The sequence below is a fragment of the Tyto alba genome, unplaced genomic scaffold (genome assembly GCF_018691265.1).
Source record: "Tyto alba isolate M040663 unplaced genomic scaffold, T.alba_DEE_v4.0 Super-Scaffold_14, whole genome shotgun sequence".
Lineage (NCBI taxonomy): Eukaryota > Metazoa > Chordata > Aves > Strigiformes > Tytonidae > Tyto > Tyto alba.
Window position 1 is genome coordinate 53,402,798 of NW_024881276.1, and position 23,508 is coordinate 53,426,305.

General features: G+C 50.2%; 1 protein-coding gene across 6 annotated transcripts in view; it reads left to right on the plus strand.

Moving 5' to 3' along the window:
- The first annotated feature begins 2,477 nt into the window (after window positions 1–2,477).
- BOC (BOC cell adhesion associated, oncogene regulated) overlaps window positions 2,478–23,508 on the plus strand; it is a 58,723-nt gene continuing 37,692 nt past the window's right edge. For 3 of the 6 annotated variants that reach the window (XR_004408924.2, XM_033005233.2, XM_033005238.2), the window contains exon 1: window positions 2,658–3,135. The gene's annotated coding sequence lies outside the window, so the exon portion shown is untranslated. Of the gene's footprint in view, window positions 2,518–2,657; window positions 3,136–3,344; window positions 3,363–6,155; window positions 6,203–23,508 lie in introns of those variants that run through there. The other 3 variants (XM_042788892.1, XM_033005236.2, XM_033005234.2) reach the window with 3 other exon arrangements.

Sequence of the window (23,508 nt, forward strand, 5' to 3'; positions counted from 1 at the left end):
TGGGGCTAAAGGACGAGGTTTCGGCTCTCACGCTCCTTTGAGCTTCAGCCAGTGGCACCCAGAAGTGAGTTCTGGTGGGTACTTCAAAATAAATGGGTGCCAGCCTAGAGCTGGTGTCCCCAGCATGGCAACGGGGCAACTGCCTGCAAGCAGGACTGCCGCTGGCTTGCCTGGGGATGCTGGGGGGACACGGCCACACCATCCAGCATCCTGCTTCCATCCCAAGGCATTTCTTCCAGCGTTAACAACAGAGGCAGGTGGGTAGAGCAGCAGAGGAAGGGTGCTGCTGCGCCTTGCATTTCCTCCTCCCTGGGGATAATCAGGGAATGTAATCCTGCAGGGCTGCAATCTTTTTTCCCTAGCATTAAACAAGCCCTGGGGCACTTTTCTGCACAAGGTAGCACTAACTCCACTCCCTCCCCTCTTTCTTCCCACCTCTGTAAACTTAAAACTAGTCAGGACTAATTCAATTCCTGTTTTAATTTAGGACAGTTTACGACTGCTCTAAATTAAGAAACCACTGTTTTTCAGATGAGACAGGTGCTAGAGGTCTCAGCACTTGTAAAAATTAGGCCACTTAGTGAGGTGTCTACATACGGATTTAGCACCTGAGGACTGTGTTACTGAGCAGTGTAAGAAAAAACTTGGGAGTCTGGGAAACAGCTCTGTAAAAGATAATTAGACAGCAAAGTTAACATTTCAGAGGAAGGAAGTTTGTGTTCAACCTGATAAGCCTACCCATTCAAATGCAAGTTGAAGAGCCATCAATACATATTTCCTTGGAACTCAAGAAAACCTGCAGAAAAAACAGTTTTGACAGTTTCAGTACCCCGTCATAAAACAAGGAAATAAGAAACCCAAATCCAAACATAAAAAACCCCAGATCCTTCAAATCATCCTCATGTGTGAGAAATGGGTAACCCAGGAGCACAGCCCCTCCCACAGTGCCACTTAAGCAGAAATAACTCTGAAACCTAATGATGACATGAGTATAAACTTTAACTCTTTCACCTTCTTCCCTGACTGAACAATGTCAGATTTAGAAACTACAGATCACGTTTATCTTCTATGCTCTGTGCATGGCAAAGATGTGAGAAACCTATCTTGACTTTTCAGTGACAGCACATTTGCTTCAAGCCAGCCTTTACTGAAGGGCTTTGAAAGACAGAGGATTTCCCTGCATCTCTGGGTAAATCTATATTTTGGGGCAGGTACTCATCCTTTGCGGTGGGGGAAGGCAGTAAGGAAGAGCTGGTTTAATCCCAGGGAGAGGTGTCATTGTTTTTTTTCTGAAAATTTGTGGCTGAGACACCTTCCCTGACAGCAAGCACCTGCCAGGAGGGATGGTTGGAAAGAAAAGGTCTTTTTCTTCTTGTTTCAGTTTTCTCCATATCACTGCACTTCTTAGGGGTTGAGAGAAGGAGTCAGTCACCTTCCTTGAAGCCAGCTGGCTAAAATCATGCATAGACTGTTAGACTTCCATGGGAAGGGCCTGTCATTTAGCAAAATATTAGCCCCCCCCGCGCTTTGGTGTAAAACTGCAACTCGAAATAAACTTTTGGGCGCATCTTATTTAACCTGGATGCATGCACAAAGTTTTGCCTTTTACATAGTCATTTCTCTTCTTCCTTCTCTGTTTCTCTGCCTCCACTTTTGTTTCGGGAGACTTGACGCCCTGATCCAGACGATCTGTCTCAGGCCCCACAACGTGGCGAACAGGATGGGAAACCTCTCCTGGAGGGAATGAGCCTGTGGGCGACGGCAGGCGGGGAGAGCACCTCAGGTCCCCTCACAAACATCGGGTATGCCTGTGAGGCAGCTAAGCTGATGCTTGAACTTCAGCCTCCCAGCAGGGGAAACTGAGGCACGTAAGCGACGGCAGGGCTTGCCTTATCCCACCCAGCAGCGTGCCACCACCAGAGCCTGGAGGAGGGCAGGACGCTGGGCTGGGCATCCCAGTGGCGGTGCCCACCTATGGTTGCTCCTACGTCCTTCCAGCAGACACCCGGCGGCGTGGGGACAGTCGCAGGGGATCCCTGGGAAGCTCCACAGGTGGTTGGAGCCATTTCTACCCAACTCTCCGGGCTGGGTCCCTCCTGGGGCGAGGGGAAGGTCTGTCTCCCAGGCGGGCTGCCACTTACAGCAACCCGTTGCACTCCAACTCAGGGCTGCCCGAGGCCCCGGCCCCGGGATCGGTGCGGCCCGGCCGCGCAGCCAGGACGAGGCGGGATGGCGGCCGGTGCCGCGGCGGGGGGGGGGGGGGGGGGGGCTCCCTCAGCCGCTGGGGCCTGGCGGCCGTCCTCCCCCCCCCCCCACTCGGAACCGGGGGGGGGAGCCACAGCCCCCGCCGCCCCCGTACCCCGCTGCCGGCGGGGCCGCCTCCCTCCGCCCACGCGAAACTTTTCGGCCCAACTTTCCCGCTTCCGCCTGCCGCGGGGGAGCGTGGCGGGCGGCGGGGAGCGGCCCTGCGGGTGCCGGCGGCCGCCTCCGGGGGTAGGCACCGGCCAGATGATGCCGGTTAGTGTTCTTAAGGGGGGGGGGGGGGGGAACACGGACAGGGGAGGGGGGTCGGCCGCTGCCGGGCTTTTGGGGAAAGGGGTTTTATTTTGTGTTTTCTCCCTCCTCTGGCTCCTCCTCTTCTTCCCTCCTCCTCCTCAGGGGGAGGGGAGGAGGGAGGCTCTGGGGCAGGAGTAGCCAGAGCAGGGAATTGTTTGGGAGTTCAGTCATCCAAAAGCCGTCTCCCGTATGGAGGGTCTGGCTTCCCGCATCCCGGCGCCTCTTCCCTCCTCCTCCTCCTCCTCCTCCTCCTCCTCCTCCTCCTCCTCCTCCTCCTCCCGCCGCGCCTGAGCTCTGTGCGGCCCCCTCATCCTCAGCAGCAACCCGCAGAAAAAACACAACCACCACCCCCAAACCAAGGGTCCCCCACCTTCCCCTTCCCCTCGAAAAAAAACAGGCTTTCCCCCTCTCTTTTTCGTTTTCTTTTTTTTTTTTTTTCCCCTCTCTGTATGTGTGTGTGCTGAATTCCCTGCAGATCCGGCCTGGAAGTTCCCAGCTCCTGGAGTTAAGCCTCTTTGTTGCTTCCCTTCGTTTGGGGCATCTTTGTGTTTTCCCCCGCCTGCTCCACTGGAGACCGCGGTGAGTGAAGCGAAGGGGGCCCGGGCCTGGGCGAGGGGCCGGGAGGACAGCTGTGGCGGGCGGCGGGGCGCAGGGCTTTCCCCCCGCTTCTTCAGCCGGCGGCGGCCAATCTTTGTGTCAAGAGTTTGGGAAGTTGGTGTGGGGATGCGGAGAAGGAGGTCTGTGACAAGGGAGGAATGGAGACCCACTGGCCCTCACCAGGACGGGGCTTGTTCTCACTCGGGCAGGTGAGATGTGGCGGGCTCGGCCGTTTCCCTCCAGCTCTTCCTCCTCAGTTGGTTTAATGGAGGGCCCAGTGCATGCACACAACCGCAGTGCTCCGGCCCTTGCCTGAAACTTCCCCAAAAGCTTGGTCCACGACGTCGCCCCGTCCTCGCCGCTGGATAGCCGAGGAGGGATGGCGCGCGGTGGAGAGAGGAGGAGAGAAAATGTGCAAAATCAGACCCAGATTCGTCCTCTGTTGCGCCAACTCTTGTCAAAAGCTGATGGGAGTTTGCAGGCGAGACCTGGCTCCCGCGGATGCGGAGGCATTTCGGTTTGTGCCCTGTGAAGGGGCTGGTGCTGCTGCTGCTGCACAGAAAAGCAGGGCTGGGTAATCTGCGAGTAAAATTTTTGTCCTCTTCTTGTGCAGCCGTAGAGTTTTTAACCCAGGTGCAAGGATGAGAAGCAGTTTGGGTCGGGGGAAGTAATTTTCTGCTCAGCGGTGGGATGCTGTAGGATTTGTACACGCGTGCCTCGCTGCTTGAACTGCAACTTTGGCAGGTCCTCTGAATGGTGACTGTAAATAGAAAATGTGCTGGGGAGAAATTGGGATGCTGAATTTGTAGCTGTGTCCAAATGAGACTTTTTAAAGTGCTCTGAAGATATTAATGCTTACTTTGAAAAATAGTAATAGACTGTAACCAATACCCCTGGCTGGCAAAAGGTATTTAATACAAATCTTGTATCTTTGGCCACTTCCCCAACTAATTCTGGTACCCCAAGTGTTATTTCACTGGCGTTGTAGGAAAGGCAGTTCAGGTCTATTAAAGGGGTTTTTTTGTCCTTGTTTGTTTTAAAGAAACTCTCTTGACCTCTCCGCAGCATTATGTGAGTGGCATAACAGGAATCTACACGCACACTCTGCGCCCGCGCATAATTCCCTGCATGTCTTAAATTGCTTGTTTTTCTTGGTGCCCAGTTCTCTTAATTCCTACATCACTACCATGGTGTCTTTCTGATACGTTCATTTGCAATCTGCCATTAAAGTTTCTTTTCCCATGGGCTAAAAAATTACCGTGGAAGATATTAGAAGAATGTGGGTGTTTTGTAAATAGGATTTTTATCTTAGTTTTCTTTTCTTTTGAAACTAACTGCCTCAGTGTGCATATGTTTAGAGGAGGGTTCTTGCATATTTATGCATATATACATATATGCAGGCACTTTTATTTGATGGGTTGGATACTGAGGTTTATGGCTCGGGGAAGGATTTCAGCGGAAACGCATCATGGGTTTGCAGTGAAGATTTCTTCTGTTTATTTAAGTGACCTAAAGAAATGAAGGTGAAATAACTTCCCATGCTAATAGGAGTCATCTTGGGATCTTCTGAAGTAGGACAATTAGGAAGAGCTGTGAGCTCCCTGCTGGGTGCATGATATTCTCTGACAATAAATAAATTGAGCTTTATTCTATGTACTTTTCTTAACCCTCCCCTCTAGATACAATTACAGGGACTTATCCTGCATGTGCAACTCAGACAAGGTCCCACTGGGTGTTTGCTGCAAGGTTTGAAGTCAGATACAGTGCAGTCCTCCCTGCTGGTGTAGTTCCCGCTGGGGAAAATGAAGCAGGTTCATCTGAAAGGTGCACAAGGGTTCTGTGCAGATTTGAAAGGCAAGTTCACTTTTCTCCCTCTCGTACACACGCACACCCATGGGACCTTTCTTTGAGAGATATCTCAGTACAAGTAGCTGAATCCAAACACATCTTTCCTCTGCTTGACACAAAGAAGTGTTAAAAGTGAATGTATGTGTACAAACTGGCAAGTAAGTCTTATGGGTGTTCTGTATCCCTACAGCCTGAAAAATATGGCTTTTCTGTACCTTGTACTGACCTGATACAGAAACACAGAGTGAGAGGTTCTTAAAGATTGCAAAGTGAAACCCAGCGCCTGGTATTTGCAGAGTTCTTTCCAGCCTTTTGAGTGTCAGACTCCTGACTTGGAGTTTTGCTCCATCAAAGAACAGGTGAATCATTGCCCAGTCCCCCTCACTCCTTGAAATTCTGCTTTGTCCTCAAAAGTGACAGCAGACAGATTCCTCCAGGCCTTCCGTACCAAACTGGCAGCCCTGCAGTGCTTTCAGGATGCTGGTTCAGCTCCTTCCACCTGACTAGGGCTGGCAGAGTTGGTCCTTTGGGAGCCAGCTGGAGCCTCCTGCTGAGCAAGGAGCGTTGCAGGTGGAGCTGTGAAGCGAGCAGCAGGCTTTGTCCCCATCTTCCCCACTGATGCAAAGGGGAGACTTTCCTGAGTTAAGAAAACTAATCTGTTTAGGACAGATGCGAATTTTTGTAGTTTCTCATCATTATTACTGAATGGCCACGCTTGACTGAACACCAGATCTACCAGCCAGTGCTTCCCAGCCTCTTCCTGAATCACATGTCCTTGGGAGCACAGAAGCCTCGCAATCTGATAACATGCACAGCAAAAAAAAAAAAAAGAACCATTACTACATCTAGCCGGGCTGTGGGAGGGAAGATGGGTGACAGGACAGGAAAGACACTCTTCAGGGGGAAGCATGGGCTCGGATGTGGAGGTGTTCGTGCTGTGTCCTTAGCTGATGCATATGCCACACATGATCTTAAGCAATTCCCTCCGCGGCCCTGTGCCTTGGTTTTCCCATGCAGAAAACGGGACTAAACCCTGTGCTGATGGGGTGAGCACTGTGACGAGGCAGATGCCGCCGTCCATGCTGACTCGTGCCAGCTGACTGGCACCCATCCTCATGTCTCTCGGAGCAGAGCTCAGACGCACCAGGAGGACCCGTTCTGCTGTGCTGAGCCTCCCTGGGACTGCTGCAGGGCTGGAGAGGTACCTCTGCGCCTCTGAAATCACTCCCTTTTTCCAGGCAAAGATAGTCTGTCTCCCCACCCCCACCCCCTCCCCATGTACCTTATGAAGGAGGAGAGCAGGGGCAGGGAAGAGTGAATTGGGGACCATGTTGGTTGTTTTACCCCAGGTTGGCCCACAGGTGGGTTTTCAGAGATCTCGGGCTCAGTCTCTGTTTAGTCACTCAGCCTGCAAGAAGTTACAGCATCAGTAGGCCAGCATAACTCCAGGTTAACAAAAGCTTCTTTGGCAGTAAATAATGGTGGACTGTTCGTTTTCATGCCTGATGCCAAGTGCCTCAGAGGTATGAGGCACAATTCCCTTAGATTTCTTCAGTGTGCAAAGATGACTTGATATGTTACTGCTGGCATACTACAGACCAAAGCTTGCAAATCTCTTGGTTTAAACTGTTACCTGCCAGGCTAAAAACTTTGCAGTGCGAAGTCTACGGTTAGGATGGGATATCCCACAAGGAAAAAGCTCTCTTGCAAAATCTTCGGAGACTTCCTGTTTCTGGTTAGACTGAAAACATCCTGAGGGAAAAACCTGCTGCTGTGTATTTTGGTGCTCTTGTGGTCAGTCTCAGTTTAAGAGGCTGTTATGTATTCCAGTTTCTAGGCCACGAGAACAATTTAAGGAGAATAATGACTAAATGAATTGCAGGTCCTTAGGTAGAACAGGGGTGAATATCATCTTCCAGTTTTCTAAATGTACTTTGGGTAATTGTTCAGCAAAAGGTATCACAAGCATCTTTTTTTATTTCCTGATATTTGGTTTAGTTCCTTTTGGCCCAGAACCATACAACATCATTTCTGGTGCTTTGTTAGCTGAACATAGCACTTGGAGCTGGTTTTCTGGAGGGAATGCTTGCAGGATGGGAAGCTTTTGAAATTTGCTTCATATGCATATTTGTGCATTAGAGTTTTTTAAAATCAACTCTCCACAGGCGCGAGTGCTCCAGCAACACAGCTGTATGAGCGTTCGTGGGAAGCTAAGACAAAAGGAGCACGGATGCAGTGGAAGCAAGTCAGCTGAAGAGCTCAGAAAGATACTTGTTGCAGGGGAAAAAAAAATGCTCGAAGCTTACACAGTCCCAAAGCTGTCACAGGCAGTGCAGGGCTTTCTACATAAAGCGGGAGCAACAGATCCCTGCCCTGAGGATGGTGCATGCTCCTTTTATTAAAATGGCCTCTCTTCTTCCCTGCAAAAGGACAAATGGGGTGGGAGGCTCAGCTGTGCCTGATGGGGTTGTTAGCAGCAGAGCACCTGGCACAGCACAGACAGGGTGCCGGAGAGGGGCTCTCAGCGCTGCCGTTGTGTGTTGTAGGAGCTCTTGAGTAAGCGTCAGTGCCAATTTATTTTGGCTCTGGTGGGATCGATGGAGGGAAATGTGCTTCAGGGAGCGTGTGGGACGTGCTTGAGCTTCTTCGCCCTCCTCACGGGCAGCGTGCCAGCACAGAGGTGAGAGCCAAACTTTACCCTTGCTTTCTGCTCAGCTGCTCTGGGGAGGCTGCTGCCCTGTGGCCAGAACCCTTCCCCAAGCTCCCCTTAGACGTGAGGGTGGTGACTGCACCTTGTGCCCGTGCAGCATGTCGGAGGCTTGCTGGGCAATGTCCAAACCACACCGCAGCGTGTTGCCCCTACGAAAACCCACTGTTGTCGAGTTCACAGAGGTTTTGGGCTGTGGTGTCTCTATATATGTCTGCGAAAGCCAGATGGTGTTTTGGAAACCGGTCATTTTTCATTAACTTCTGTGCCCGACATAGGCAGTAAGTCTTTCACCCTGAGCCCTGTTGCGGCAATGCCATTTTGACTCTCTAAGGTCCACTCTGGCAAAGAGATTAGCCAGCAGGTCGTACGCGTATGCAGAGCCACAGTCCTGGGGCCCTGCCAAATGCAAGGATGTGCTCACTGGTTGCAATGTCAGCGAGTCTGAACAAGCTTGTGTGTCTAAAGACTGCTCATCAGGCCCTTCTGCTGCTTTTTGAATCCTAAGAGTGGAGTGGAAAAGGATGTAAAGATCCCTGTCAGAGCTGTCTCGTTAGCTTCCAAATACCAAAATGAGGTTGCTTTTTAATTTTTCTTCTAACTAACAAAAGGACAAGTTCGGCAGAGCCCTGTGAATCAATGTGTTGAGTTTAGTGTGGTTAAGAAAGCTTGTGATGATATGAGCCCACCGAGGTAGTCTTTGAGAAATAAACCTCAAACGTGGATATGCTGGCCTAGCATATAGCATTTATATGCAAAATACAGCTTCCTCTAATAATGTCACTGTAATTTATCCTGTTACTTTTAGGCAGAGCGGCCACCTTGTTTAGTGATGCCAGTGTTTTAGGGCACAAGCCTGGGATATGAAGGGTGCTACCCTACAGCACAGATTTCCCCCCAGGTTGGGGCAGGCTGCGCTTGCCTCAGCTCTCCACCTGCAAAACCTGTAAGTGGCACTTCCCTGCCTCCTTGTGGTGTTGGGGATAGGTATGTCTGCTGGAGGTGGAGAGAGACCATGGGTTTCCTGGCCCTCGAAAAACCTCTGGGATAAAGGACCTGGGCTGGTTTCAGCGGAGAGCCTCCTGCAGCATTGGCAGCCCCATGGGAGGCTCCTGCAGTTGCCTCTGGGGATGTTCACCCCTGCGTGCTGGGTGGATGTGGGCTCTGTGAGGGCTGCATGATGCTTTTGGTTTGGAGGGTAGGCTGGGTGTGGGGCTGTAGAGAAGCCCCTCTCTGAGCGTGACCCTTGGGGAGTCTAGCGTAGGTAGTAGCAGTGCAGCTGCAGCGAATTTATGGCTCCAGCCAGTGGTGGTACAGAGAAGCCATTGTAATCCGATGTACTGTACAGTGTACATCTCAACAGGCAAAGTGGCTCCTGAGTTGTTTTTTTTGTTGGGTTTTTTTTTTTCCCCTCCTCCTTTCCATCCCTTCACGTCTAGCTTTATGAAGTTCCTCCCCTTAAATTGCAAATTTGGCCTTATCTTCAAAGAAGCCCTTTGGTGCCAAGCTTTTAAAGGTAGGGAGGAGGCGAGAGCAAAAACATCAAATCCATTAACAGCCCCGTTGCCAGAGAAAATGTTTTTTAAAACAAAATCTGAAACCTTAGTGTTTGAGATCCAAAGCCGAGATTGAATACAAGTATGGGCCTTGTCCCCAGAGAGTCACAGCGCTGGGAATACGCTGGCAGAGACTGTTGAGCAAGGATTCTTGTGCATGCACGCACACAAATAGACAATTATTTGGAAGCCAATAGTATTCTGGATGCTGAATAGTAATTTACTTCATCTAGTGCTTTCTGCCTCAAGTTGCTCCCTGGGCTGTAGCTGACGTGGAGGGCGTTCTCGTCGCTCCAGCCCTCCGCTTGATGGCAGCCCCCTCTGGGGCAGGAAGGTGGTGCTTGCTTGCACGTTCCTTGGCCGTGGGTGGTAAAAAGGACTTCTTTAGGGCCTGCTGCTGTCAGTGAGAGATTCCTTTGGGCCCCCTGAATGGTGATGGGAATGTGATTTTTATTTTTTTTCCCCCAGAAGAAAGCAGCTTGTTTAACAAACCCAAGCAGTGTCAGATTGAAGGAGTGGGTTTGAGTCCCAAAGTCAAGAGATTTTTTTCAAAAACATGCTGGGTGGGATTTTTCAGAAACACCTGGGGTGACTTTAATGATGTGGTGGAGAGTCAATGAGACTTGTGCATTGAGAGACCAGACAGCTCTCCCTTCACTTTTAAGTACAAGGTCACACTTGGCGGGTTTGTGGGATGGTCCCACTGTCACCAGTGTAACAGTTGCCCACATTGGCCCCAGCCACCTACTCCTGCATGGAAGTGGACTCTTTATTTCAAAAGTGGCTATCAGGGACATCTTGGCTTGAAGGCAGTTGAAGTGCACCTTCTAAGCCAGTGCTATCTGGGCAGAAGGACAGCAGGACGGCCCAATTATCCAGCCATAACGGGGTCTGGATCCTGTGAGGAGCACCCCATCACTCGTTCCTTCCGGAGCCTTGCAGCACAGCCAGCCAGACCACAACAGAGCTGTGGGACCCTGGCAGGAGGGGAGCTTGACATCTACTAGCTTTTGAGTCCGTGTGGGGACTTCCCTACCCCTCAGCTGGCCGAGCAGGGTCTTTGGCTTGTAGCTGTCAGCCACCTCTGGAGCTGGAAGCTTGTAGGGTGAGACAAGGTTGTGAGAAGCTGGAGCATGGAGGGCTCCTCAGAGAGGCGTGCCAGCTGCTCTGGATGCGTTCATCATTGCTGTTTTACCACTCTGATGTTGCTCTTGGATTGTCTTGGCCTGAAGGGAAAAAGTCTTTGCTTCCCAGCAGGTGAGGAGCAGAACTCATGGTTGCATGCCACCTTGCGCCTGAACACTTCTGGAACGCTGTACAGAAAGAGTCCAAGGCAGCACAAGGGCTAGTTGCTTTTGAGGACTTCGCTGCTCTGGGCACCTGAACTGCTGTGAATGTTGCAAGAGTAGTTTAGCCTCAGCTCTGGGCCCTGCCAGCGTTGGCTGCCCAGCCAGCAGAGAGGGAGGAGGTGCCAGGTTCATGGTCAACCATGCTCAGTGACCATGCAGCCCATTAGCTTGATGACAGATGCAGGGGAAGGGAGGTTGGTACCAATGTATGGAGCTGAAGTGGCTGGAGCCTGGGTGTCTGTTTGCTGACCCTGCTTCCCTCTTGGCAGGGAGGGGAGTAGCCAGTTTGGGGAAGCATTGGGGAAGAGCAATATGGTTTACATGGCTACAGCAAGGCAGGCCAGCCCCATATCTCATAGGACAGGCACCAGCCCACTAGCAAGAGCTAGCTGTACTTGCCCAGTATGCAATACAAGCTGTGGGATCCTGATGATTGAGTCACGAAGCCTGTTGTCTTTTGTGGGAGCAAGGGTAAACTGTTTACATCATGCAGCAAGTTAGGCAGGAGCGTACTTGCTAAATGTACAGTTGTCCAGTTTTCTTCACGATTGCCTGGATTGCAGATTTGGGGAAGAGGGAAGAGGAGCACAAAGAGAACAACATCAAGAGCAAAGGGGCAAGCCGTGTTTATCGTTGATGCCTGACCTGCACTCTACCCTATAATCTGTCTCCCCTGGGATAGCTTTGGACATCCCTAACCTCCGAGCCACTTCAAAAAAACACCTTTAAAAAAATTGCCCAAACTAGTGACCAAGCAAACAAGCAAAAATTTCAGCAGCCACAAAAATGTGAGCATAACCCAGTTTTTGCATAGTTCCAGCACTGAAGATAAGTAGAGGTTTCTTTAGATTGACTCTCTGGATGAAGGCCTGAGAAAGGCCTGCCACGCCATCTTCCCCCATCACCGTATTCCAAAACCTAAATTATTATTTGTATTACAGTTGCATCTACATGTTTTAACCAAGGCTGGGACCCAGCTGTGTTACATACCATGCTAACTTGTAATGAGAGATGGTTCCTACATCCCTATGCAAAACAGCAAGCAAAATGCGGAACAGGAGGTAAAAACGGAGCATGAAAAAGGACACGTGTGCCTTGAAGTGACTCAGTGGGTCAGGACTGGAGCGTAGTACAGACCCTGTGTTGCCTGATACCCAGTCCCGTGCTCCATCCTCTGCCTTGCTTTGCTCTTTGGAAGAGGAGGTCAAAGTCAGTCATCGCTAAGGCTTGACTAAGTCATCTGCCTTGAAGCTGAGGGTTCAGCAGACGACTTAGTCAAGACTCAGCAGAGTCTCATCTTCCCTAGTCCTCAGCTCACATCAGTCAGTAGAGAGTGACGTGGCTTCTTGTGCTCCAGTAAGTGGTTGCCCAAATGGGGCACTTGGCGCTGCAGGCGCTGTTGGTAGCATCTTGCGGCTGGGGTAGGCCTTGTGTTGGGGTGGGCAGCTGGTCTTGCGGAGCTGAAACTCCTGCCCGTCTTCAGAAGGCGAATGAGCAGGAGGTCTGACGGGGTGCAAGGGGAGTGGAAGGTGGAAAGCAAGAGTGCATGGCTGAAGGGGAAGGAAGGGAGCCATTTATGACTTTAATTCTCTCCTGTCAGCTAGTTTTCAGTTGCAGCATCATGCTTTGAAAGATAGCTGGGAGAGCAGAGAGCCAGTGTAATAAGTGTTTTGCTTGGAGCATGCAATCTCAAGTGAAACAATTTCATTACGTAAATATTGTGTGCCCTCTTTCTCGAGGGGTCTGGGACTGTGCTCCTCCTGCTCTGGAGGCACTGGCTTTCAGTGCACAAGCCAAGGATAAACTCTTAACAGATGCTGCTGAGGCCAAGTCAGTGGCTTGCTCTGTGGCCCAAGTGCAAGAGATGTTGCTCACCTCTCCGTGGTCAGTACAGAGGTACCTTACACTGTAGGGAGGTGCAGGAAGAGAGATGAGGGGCAGCAAGGTTACAAACAACTGCTCTTTCTGAGAGCTGCAGGCCATGTCAGGCATGCAGGCTGGGGACACACAGTGGTAGCCAAATGCTAACCAAACCCATGCCCTGCAGGTGCAGGTAGCCCAGGTGGGAGCAGCTGTGTGGACACCAATGGCAGGACATGAGCAAAACCTGGCTTGACGGGGTAACTTGGAACAATCTCTCAAGGGGGATAGGAGTGCTTCAGTGAAACCTGGGCAGGTTCCTTCACCCCTCTTTTCTTGTCTGACTAACAGCACTGTTTTGGGCAGCCGGTGGGGATGCATATGCATCCTCTTCTGGCACCTGTTTGTTTGTAAAAAGCTGTGAGCAAACTCTCCTAGGGGGCTGCTCATGGCCATGCCCCGCTACTGTTTGAATAACAGCCTGAACCGCAGTCGGAGGCTTTTTGCTTAGAGGAATGCTTTGAAACATATTGTTTTTAATGTCACTGTGTTGCCGAAGGCTCTTTGTGTCTGGCTGAAGAGATGACTCCTTGATCCGCTCTGCAGGGAGAGGAGCCTATCTGAAGCAGGACTCATCCATTTTGCAAGTGGGTTTGATCTGCCCCCTGCAAGCTAAACCATTTAATTACAGAAGAGATTTTAGATGAGGTGTTGGGCCCTTACTGTTTCTCCCTGGTTCAGTCAGTGCCTTGGGAGTGGAAGAGGAGTGATAGGAGATGCCAGGCAGCTGCACGGCTTTTTCTTCTCTCTTGGTCCCAAGTCACTCCGTGTACATGAAAGACTGCAAGGAGGCACCAACATAGCTGTTGCCTTTATTTCTGTCCAGCTGAGTTAGGCAGCGTGTGGGATGGAGAAGGTGTCAAAAAATGGGTTTGTGCCACCCATCCCCCCTCATGCTTAGGGAAAATATCTTCCTCTCTCCCGGTATGCACATCCCTCTCAGTTTTGCTGCGGAGGCTTTTCTCAGACCCCGCAATGAGGAGGGAGAATGGGATTGTAGCTGAGGCTGCTAGCATGCCCCTGTTCCCTGCGTGTGTGCCTCTTCCCAAAGGGTGTGGGGGCTGCCGCCAGGCCCTGGCACCCCCCTTTCTCCCCATTTCGTGTCTTTAATTTCCCCTCCTCTGCCTGAGGTCCCTGTGCTGCCAACAACAGTTGCCGGGGCTGAGAAAGGCTTGTTGGGCCATATCCCGGCTGCCCCTGTCCTTACTTGTTTTGGGGAAGGCTGATAAGGAACAACTAGGGTTGGCACCCCAGGCACCAGCCCGCTGCCGGAGAGGTGCTCCCAGCCCTCACTGACCCGGGGCGAACGTGGGGTGCTGGCGTGTCGGAGCGGGTTTGGGGAGCCCTTGCCCGGGCAGGGTGGCTGCTTGCAGTTGCAGGCAAGGCTGCTGCCTCCCCAGAGGTTATTCTGGAGAAATACCATCCTTGAAAGGCGAGCCATGTCCCTCCAGCCCTTTTTTCCCCCTCAGCTGGTGGATTGGGGCTCAGGGGTTCAAAGGCAACATTTTCAAGTCCCTGCCAACGTTTCTGGTCTCATAGCGTTTTGCAAACTAGGAGAGTTTTGTGTTGACCTGTCGTCTCCTTACAGGCAGCCAAAGAAGCAGCTCAGTGGGGCCGGCAGACATGGTGTGCACCAAGGTGCCAGCATCTGCAAGGGGCGTGTAGGCACCAGGCCAAAAAGCCTCGTTGAGCTGTTAACGAGCCACAGATCGACAGCTTTATCTGGGAGCCTGCCACCTTGGGCTTCTAGAGCTTTCTGCTGAAGAAATGTATGAGTAAAAGCAGGTGGAAGATAAAGGCTGGGAAGGAAGACCCTAAAATAAAGATCCTTAGAAAGGCAGACACGGGGTGGACCGCAAGAGATTGCCTCCACCAGAGGCTCCTCATGTGTTTTTTCTGAAGGTCCCCTTAACTACTTGGGGGCTGAAGAAAAAGGACTTCTTTTCCATGTAATACTTTTGTAGTCAATAGGTAAGACAAGCAGAGGTTTACCTGTGGCTTTTACAGTGGCGGTTTTCCAGAGGCTTTGCTGAGGTACAAAGCCCCAGAGGCGGTGATGGATGTGTTCCCCTCTTGTGTGGGGAAGGACACTCCCGACAGATGTTTGTTATCAGCAGAGCAAAGCGGAGGAACAGACAAACTTCAGCTGGCAAGAAATGCAGAGGGAAATCATCGTTGTTTCCCTGTTGGGCTTGCAGAAGGAATTCTGGAAGCTGCTTTTTGTCCCATTATTCCAGTTTATGATTATATAGCTTATCTCTTTCATGAGGGACTGTTAAATCCTGCAGCATGTTGTGGATGTGACTATATGAGAACGGCTTGCTTTACCCATCCCAGAGCAGTGTGCCAACTGCACAACTGGATTTAAAATCATGGAGTAGCATTTCCTCAAAACTGAGGAGTGTTTTTCATCCTAAAAGAGTTTGTTTTTTTCCAAGTCAATAAATGGTCAATAATTTCACTGTGGGTAATTCTGAGATTGTATATACCTGAGTTTTCCCAATTGCCACAGGAAGGGAGTAAGTCCTTATTCCTTTCCACTTCTAATACTGCTTTTGTAGTCTGTAGCAAGTGACAGTATTTAACATAATTTGGAGGGTAGGTACTGACTGAGCTGGTCAACAGATGAGTTTGCACTGAATAGTGAAAGTTTTTTCTGGGGTATTTAGTGCTACGGGACAGTCACAGACTTCCCTTCTCAAAGAAAGCGTTGACAGTCTCTGTAAGCAATTAGAGATAAATGTCCTTGAGTCAGAGGATGTCTTTTTATTGTGGTTTTGTAGACTACCTAATACTGAGATCTTAAAGGAGTCCCTGTAAAATAAGAGAATGGAATACTCCGTATGTTCCTTTACTGGGCAGTAATGTAAGGAACTTTGGAAGAGCCAAAGAATTTTAAAATATTTTTTTTTTCCTGGTAGACAAATGAGCAAATGCCAGAGTTTGCTATGTTCTCCCAGACCACTGCTGGGTGAGTCTTTGGGGGGGATGATCTGATCTTTTCTGTGAAAAGCCTACTAATGCCTCTCAAGTAAAGGTGATTTTTGCATTAAAAAGGCTTTCTAAATTGATAAAGCAATTCACATCACAAAAATGTCTTAGACCTTTGCAGCAGAGGAAGAAGTAGACTTCTTGACTTAGATTATTGCTGGGGCTTCTAAGAATTTCTTGGGCTGAACAGTATATGTTAATAGATGGAGAGTAGATTCGCTTCTGTACTGCTTCTCCTGTTGTCACCCTCTGAGGCCCAGGGGCTGGTGTCGCTGTTTCTTCCTGGTCTCTTTACTGCTTACAGTTTTCTCCAAAAATGACTAAATGTATAAAACGAGGATTGGGTTTAGGGTTTGGTTTTGTTTTTTTTTTTTTTCTTTCCTTCCCATATTCTAGGACAGACACTGACCACAGTCATGTATTTGTTTGTCTCCCCTACTTCCAAATGCAGCTACATAACAATAGCCTGGAAAAAAGTACTGGAAGCGATTTGGTGGTGAATTTGTTTCCTTTTTTGGGCTACAAGCAGCGGTTTAGCATTTGGGTGAGGACGCTGGGAGCTCCAAGCCATCTCTTCCAAGGTTGAAGAAGGTTTACATGGGCACCATCCTGGTAAAAAGAGAAGTACTGTAGAAAGGCAGCCTTTCGGGGGCAAGCACTTCCATTGTTCCATGTGCAGAACCTCACGCTTGGGGGGCCTCTTTTCTCAGCTGGCCCCAAGACTTTATTTGCTATTTACGTAATAGTAGAGTTTTGTACAGAGTCTGCTAAACAGGCTTTGTCTGCCGCTTGCAGGCGGGGTCAGGCTAGAGGAGAAACTCTGCCTCCTGTACCAGCCTTCTTCAGAAGTGGGTGTCTTTGCTTTCCTTAACAGATTGCTAATAGAAGGTGGTGGGTGGTGTTGTCTTTCTTATTTATTTAATGTCAGATGTCATGGCAGTTGGCGATTTTGAATGTTGTCTACAGCTGTAGAAACTGATTGCGTTCTAAACCGTGTTGACTAGGATGGAGGCATGGGAGCTGATGATGCACAGGGTGACCTGCAAAAGAAGAAAACCAATCGGAGTACCAGTCAGCTTCTTTTGTGATCTCCCTCCTGAGGAGCAGGAAAAGAAGTATTTTGCAGGCAGGGTTGGGAGATAAGTTTTCTGTGTCTGGATCTTTGGGTCCTGGGAGGCGGTATCACCTTTGACAAGGAAAATGGTAAGTCATCAGGTGGGACAAAAAAAATATGTGATTGAGGCACTGGTCAGAGGGGTGGTCATTCAAATCTCAAACAGTACAGGCAGGGAAATCTTGAGATTTTATCGATGGTTCAATGGATTTGCTTTTTATAGGAGAGAAATTGAAAGCAAGTGGAGTTTATACATACCAGGGAAAGAATACCATCCGATAAAGGCCAGACCAGTAGGTAACGTTTTCAAATTGCAGGAAATTTCCTTGAAGTATTTATTTATTTATGGCTTTGCAGAAAAATTTTCAACCAGCTGTGTTTAAAAATATAACAGTAATGAGATACTTAAAAAGGAGTTAATCTCTCCCACTCTTTGACACGCTGCATTGCGCCAGCTGTAGCACAAGTGAGCCCTGGGGAATCAAAATGGCATAGCCCTGCAGCCTGTCAGCCGAAGTCACACCTTGGGAAGAGGGAAGCACCAGCCTGTGGCAGGTCACAGGGATGCTAGAGGGGTGGCCCTTTGACCGTCCTTCAGGGGCAGCAGGTTCAGCTTGCCCAGCTCTTCAGGGTTCCTGCAGCCCTCCAGCCACTTGTCCTCAGGGCAGCAGGACTCAGTTTTGTCTGTGCTGCTAGGAGGCCTTGAACTGTCTCTAACTCCCCCAATGGGGAAATGCTGGAATGAGGAGGAGAGGAAACCAAGGGCTTTTGTATTGAGGGAACAAAAAACTTCCTCTGCATGTCCCTGGGTTCAGCTATTACAAACTCTCCAAACTGGACTGTTGTTTTGTTTTGCTTTTAAATGCTTCTTTAGCCAATGTGATTTTTTTTTTTTTTTATTTTTTTTATTTTGTCTGGGAGGGTGTCTCTGGGAGGCAGAGCCAGTCTGAAGCTCTTCATTTGGCCCATCCAGCGTATCCACAGAGCAGGCACAAGCCATCTCCTCCAGGCTCGTTTCCTCTAGGATTCTCTATGGCTTTGCAATGGCCAAACCTTTGTGTTTGGTATCGAAGGTGGAAAGGCCAGCAAGGGCAGGCCAGCTGTGCTGTGTCCTCCAGCCCTTTGCCAACAGGTGCTCAGTGCAGGGTGGGGGAAGGCTGGCGGGACTACAGCTATGAGTGGTGAAAAATGTGCGTGGTGATTGTTAGGAAACTGTGTTGAGGAAGAAGATGCCTCTTCTGATGATGGTGGGGTGGCACGTGGTAGACTGGAAAGGTAAAGCAAGTTAGGTTTGGTCCTAGGTGGACGGTTGTGTGAGGTCTTGGGCCTACTGGTTTCAGCCTCAAGATGACAGATCACAAGAGAAAAATCTCCTCTCCCCACTGTTTCCTTTTTCCACCACTGGTAGCTAATCAAGATTCAATTTTAATTACTTCCCTCTACTCTCTCTGCTTCCTCTCCCCCTGCCCCACACATGACTTTTTTTTTAATATATATATTTTTTTTAATCCATTTCTTTTTGGCAGGAGTTGAAACGCAAGAAGTGTTTGGACCAAGATGAAACCGGTGGAGGAGCATGTTGGGCAGTGCAGTGCTTTGTTCTGAGTTCAGGGGGAGAAGAGGGGGAAGCGAGGGGGAACGGGATGTCATTTCCCAGATGGGGACCCTGCCAAAGATGTTCTTGCTTCAGAAAGCAAAGAGTGATTTTTTTTTTTTTTTTTTTGAGGTTATACCAGGTTTAACCCTTTGTTGTCCAACTTCTGCTGTTCAGGGAAACACCAAAGTCCTGGACCTAAAACGGGGCTGTGGTTTTTTTGTTACGTGGCCCAGGTGACCTGAATGGTCTCAAACCTAAGCCTGCTGTTGTGACTAAGTACTAACCACAGTTTGAAGTTCTTCTTAGAAATGGTAGTGAGTGGATGAGAAATCTGTGCTTGCTTATCAGTGAGGGTCCAGAACTAGTGCAGTTGCCGTTTGAAAAAGAAAATCTGCATGTTCCTTACTGCGGGTCAGGACCAGTGTGCTGTTTCCTGCCCTGCCAGAAACACCTGGTGGGATTTGAGATGCTGCTGAGCTCTGCTTCAGCTGTTCCCATTGGGAGGCAGGGGCTACATTTGCCTCGTGATGTGCAAGACGCCTGGGAAACACTTTGTCCTTTGACCAAAGGAGCCCTGCACTGCTGGGAGCAGGGCAGCAGCAAGCCCCAGCCCCAGGTAGCTCATGGTTGTGCTGGAAACCGCTGGGAAGTCACAGTGCTGGTTCCTCCTCTCTGTTTTGAGCCAGTCTCCTATGCAAGAAAATCGTGTTGTTGGAGGGTATGGGTGCTGGAAAACCTCCGTAGCCATGTACTGCTATATTTGTGACTGCCTTGGGCCATAAATATTGCATGATATGTAGGCTGCTGATTTAATTGCCCCAGGGCTGTTGCACAGTAGCAAACTGAGGGTGGGGATACAGGAGGGGAGCAGAGAAGGGAAAGTTACAGCAACTCTATCGCTTCATTAAAATATTCTTCAGGTTGTAAATACTTGAAGCACTTGTGTCAGGACTCCAGAGGAGGTCATGTACCTCCTGATTAAAAAGACCCAAGGGTTTTGTGCTATGGTGCTGGGCTGTTTGTTTGTATGGAGTTTGCTGGCTGACATTCTCCTGGGAAAACCACCCTCTTCCCTCAGAGCTGGAGGGGACCAATGCTGTAGGCATAAAATGCTTAATGCCCCTTTTTTTAAACCCAGGAGGAGTCAATATTCACAGCAACTAAACCTGCAAGCCCCTGCTTCATGAGCACCAGCAGTCTCTCTGGCCCTCCATTCTCTTACAGTCCCTTTTCTCTAGGTAGGAGGATAACAGCTTTCCAAATTCCCCCATGAACCTCCTGAACACAATCTTCAGCTCTGAAGAAGTTGTCTTTAACTTTGGGCTTGAGACCACAAGCTACCTCTTCCCAGCAGCTTTGGCTGCAGCATGTGAATTTTGGGTCACTTGCACAAAGTGCAGCTGGCCCCAGACGTGCCGAGGGGTGGTTATAGCAGCATCATGGTGGGTATGTTGGTGGCCAGTGACTAATAGAGAAGCGATGCATTCAGTGCTGGCTTTGAAACATGCTTTGTGTCTTGCACACTTCTTTCTAGACAGCCAAGGGAGGTCTGATCTGTAGGAAATCAATATAACGCCACTCTGGTGTCACCCATGAGGATGAGGTGGGGAAGAGTAAGAGCATTTGGACAAAAGATGCGTGTGCAGGATCGCCTGTGAGGGGTTTCAGCTTTATTTTTTGACACGTGCAATCTTGAATATTTTCCTATGGAGACTAGTAGACCTGGTTGGAAATTTCATGTGCGCAACTCACTGCACAGCATGTCTGAACTTGCATATTATCTGTCCCTCTTCTTGGACCCCTTAAGTCATCCACATACCCTTTTCAGCAGTCTTGTGAACCGTGGGTGGGAAGCCCTGACTGATGGATTGGCACTTGGGTGGGAAGCAGAACAACAGTATTTCCTTTCACTTAGGGCACCACCGAGCACCCCTGGTTTCAGGGCTGGGATCAGCTGACTTGCCCTTAGATCTGTGGTATGTTTTGGCCAGGGCATCTGACTCCCCATAAGCACAGTAACTACCACCACAGGCCTCTAGGTAAAACGGTGCTAAATAAGCACATGATACCAATAGCTGCTGGGTACTGCTCATTATCTTGGAGGATTCCCTTCAGCCTGGAGTTTGGCTTCATTCCACTCGCCCAGGTGGTTGCCTGCGTGCAAGTGCGGTGCAGGAAAGTGCCTGCTGAACCCACACAGGCTGCTGTGAACCCAGGTCTGCAAATCCTGTGCTGGATGAAAAGATTTTGAAGGCGTGAATTGCTCCTTGTTCGTCTAACCTGGTGGTGGGTCTTCCCGTAGCAGCTCAGCCCCTTGGCTTCACTAGTGCCTGCTGATGGGCTCAGTTGGCCTCTGACAGCCGATCACAGGACATTTGCAAATGGTGCCACATTGACTCTGCTGCTTCTCCCTCTGTTTACTTAGTTCTTGGCAGCTGTGCGTTTGAATGTTTGCTTGACAAACACTTTCCCTGGAGTCTGTGATTACAGAAAGTTTAGTCTGACAAACCCCACTGAATTATCCTGTTCTCCGTTGTCGATAATCTCTTGGTTGCCGTCTCCCTTAACCACAATATTTTGTGTGTGGTGCAAATTCATGTTTTTTCCCCTTGTTGTAATCAGCCTGCTCCTCCTCCCTGCTTGGTTCGGTTACTGAGGCTGTATCGCCAGGATGCTGACATCTGTATTTTACTAATCTAGAAATCCTGGGGCTACCAAGAAGCATTACAGATAATAACACTGCATACCTGTCCTGCACCTTTCACCCGAGAATGTGAAATTGTCTGACTCATGTTCATCTGGTTACTGCTTGTACCAGCTGGGGTTTGCTATTCCTGTTTTTGCAACCTGGGAAGCTGAGACCCAAGGTAGGGTTATGTTTTGTCCAATAGGTGAAGAAGCGATTCCAGAAATGTGGCGTCATAACCTCTATTCCTTTTTGTCTTGCAATACCTAACTTTCCCACAGAAGGAAAAAGATCAGAGTGGGTTGGTTGGTTTTGAGCAATACTTTATTTGCAGCAATCCATGGCTTTGTTTTAGCACCCGGGTAAATTCCACACATGAACAAAAGGCTATTGCAAGATTTCTCCAAGGTAAATTACCTTCCTTGGCTGCGTTCAAGGGTCAATAATGTACTTCCCAGGAAGAACAATAACCAAATATTGTTCTTGTTGTCAGTTTGGTGATTTGGAGCAATGCTGAGGGACAAGTGTTCATGGTGAGCCCAGACTGGGGAAAGATCTTGCTGTGTTTCAGGGGTTGTAATGAGACTGGTGAAAACATGTCTGCAGGTGGTTGGGTGGTCAGCCCAGATTGTTAATCTGTCCAGTTGCTGGCCTGTTTTGGATGAGGTCCAAGACCAAGTAGGACACTGCTGCTTTTCTTACCGCCTCCAAACGCTGCTGAGGACCTTCCAAGCAAACCTGGGTTGGTTTATGGGTTTGGGTAAAAGCCACAAGCAAACCACGCCAAAGTGCTGGATTCTACCCCAAATCAGGCAGAGTGCATGGGCATCTGTTTCGTTTCACTTGGAGATGACTGGGAGAGGACGGAGGTGGAGGGAAACCTGCATGGATCCAACGTTAATGTAAGGCCGTAGGTGATCTGTTCCTAAAGCCTACGAGTGCCATCCCCATGGCTAGACCAGACTGGTGAGGGGAGAATCTGACATCCCCTGGGAGCTTGGGTGTGAGAGGAGGGATATTTTATCTGAAGCCCTTCCAGAAATGGACAGTTGTGGGGGGGGAGGGGAGGGCAGGGGGCAAGTAAATAAATAAAAAAAAGATGATGATGTGGAAGAGGATTAGTGTGAATGCATGCCCTCAACGTATGTTACCTCAGCCGAGGTGATGGGGACGTTGGGTCAGGGTTTCCTGCGCTGTGGGGCCCTGGAGCATCGTGTGCATGGGGGATAAGAAACCCTAAGAAAGACATGGGGAGAATTGGAAGCCCCAGGAGGCAAAAGTGTTATTTATTTTTCACGTGTTGCATCAGAGAACAAAATTTTGCCTGGGAGGGAGGGCAAGGGCGTGCAAAAACAGTCCATCTCGCTAGGGAAGGGGTGCGGAAGCGTGATGCCAAATAGCCTTGGAAATGTTGCTGTAGGCCTGTCTCTCCCCTCCACATCCACGCAGGACACGAGATCAGCACCCGTACATACAGATCTTAGCGCGGGGTCTTTGCTAGGGAGCCACGCTCTCCCCTTGAGGCCGGGGCACCCCCGGCTCCCCGCCCTACCCCCCTTCTCCCCTTCCCCCTTCGCCCATGTGCTTTTATGCCTTTTGCAAACGGTGTATGCCAAATCCGACTTCACAGCTGGCTCTGCTCCACGTGTTTGTTTTCTATGCCTGCACGGCGCTCGCCAGCTCCGCTTGTGCCGCAGCTCGGAGGTGGAGGCAGCGGGGGGGGGGGGGGGAGCAGGGGTGGTGGGGAGGGAAACAGGAGCAGGCTGCTGCTTTCCAAGCCCTTATTTGTTTAAAGCTTAAGCCTGTTTGAGAGAGCCTTTTTGGAGTGAGGGGTAAGTGGCAGGGGCGGGATGCGGGGGAATGGAGAAAGTAAACTGTGCGTCAAGGAAAGCAAACTTTGCAGCTGGAATTGCTGCTGGCGCTTATTGCGCGAAGGGCCCGGGGGGGGGGGGGGGGGTGCCTCCGGCTCCGTGTCAACGGGCAGGGGCGATGAGCGGGGAGCCGGCAGCGGGTCTGTGCCGGGGCACCGGCAGGTACGCCGCCCTTCCCAGGCCCTGGGGCAGCAGTGGTTTTTCATCCTTTTGTTGTGGAGCATCCCCTCGGCGAGAGGGAGGAACCGGGTGCTGGCCCTGCCCGTCTCTGCAGGGCGATGCGAGGTCTTGCTCCGTCTCCTGGACTGTGTTTGGGTCACTGTCCTCAACTGGACCATCATTTTTGGAGAGGCGCATTTATTGCTGGGATGAAAAACGGGGCAAATGCCGTGCGGAAGCAATCTTTAAAGAAGATTTGGACGCCCCAAGAGATGCGACCGTCTCCTCTTCATCTCTGGGGCAGGGGAAATCTGTCACCTAGCCCAAGACCCTGCTGCGAGTGTGTCCCCCCATCATTTTTTTGCCTCCAGGGTGGGCCCCGTGGGATTTTGGAGCAGCGTGGCGGCTGGTGGTCACAGCACGAATGAGGGCCACAGCCCAGCCTGTCTGGGTGCTGGCACTCGGCACTGAGCCTCCACGCCCCAGCTAGGCTTTTGGCACTGGCCGGAGCATTTTCTATGGGTAGTCATTTCTGTCCCTTTGTTTTGCTGGCCTCG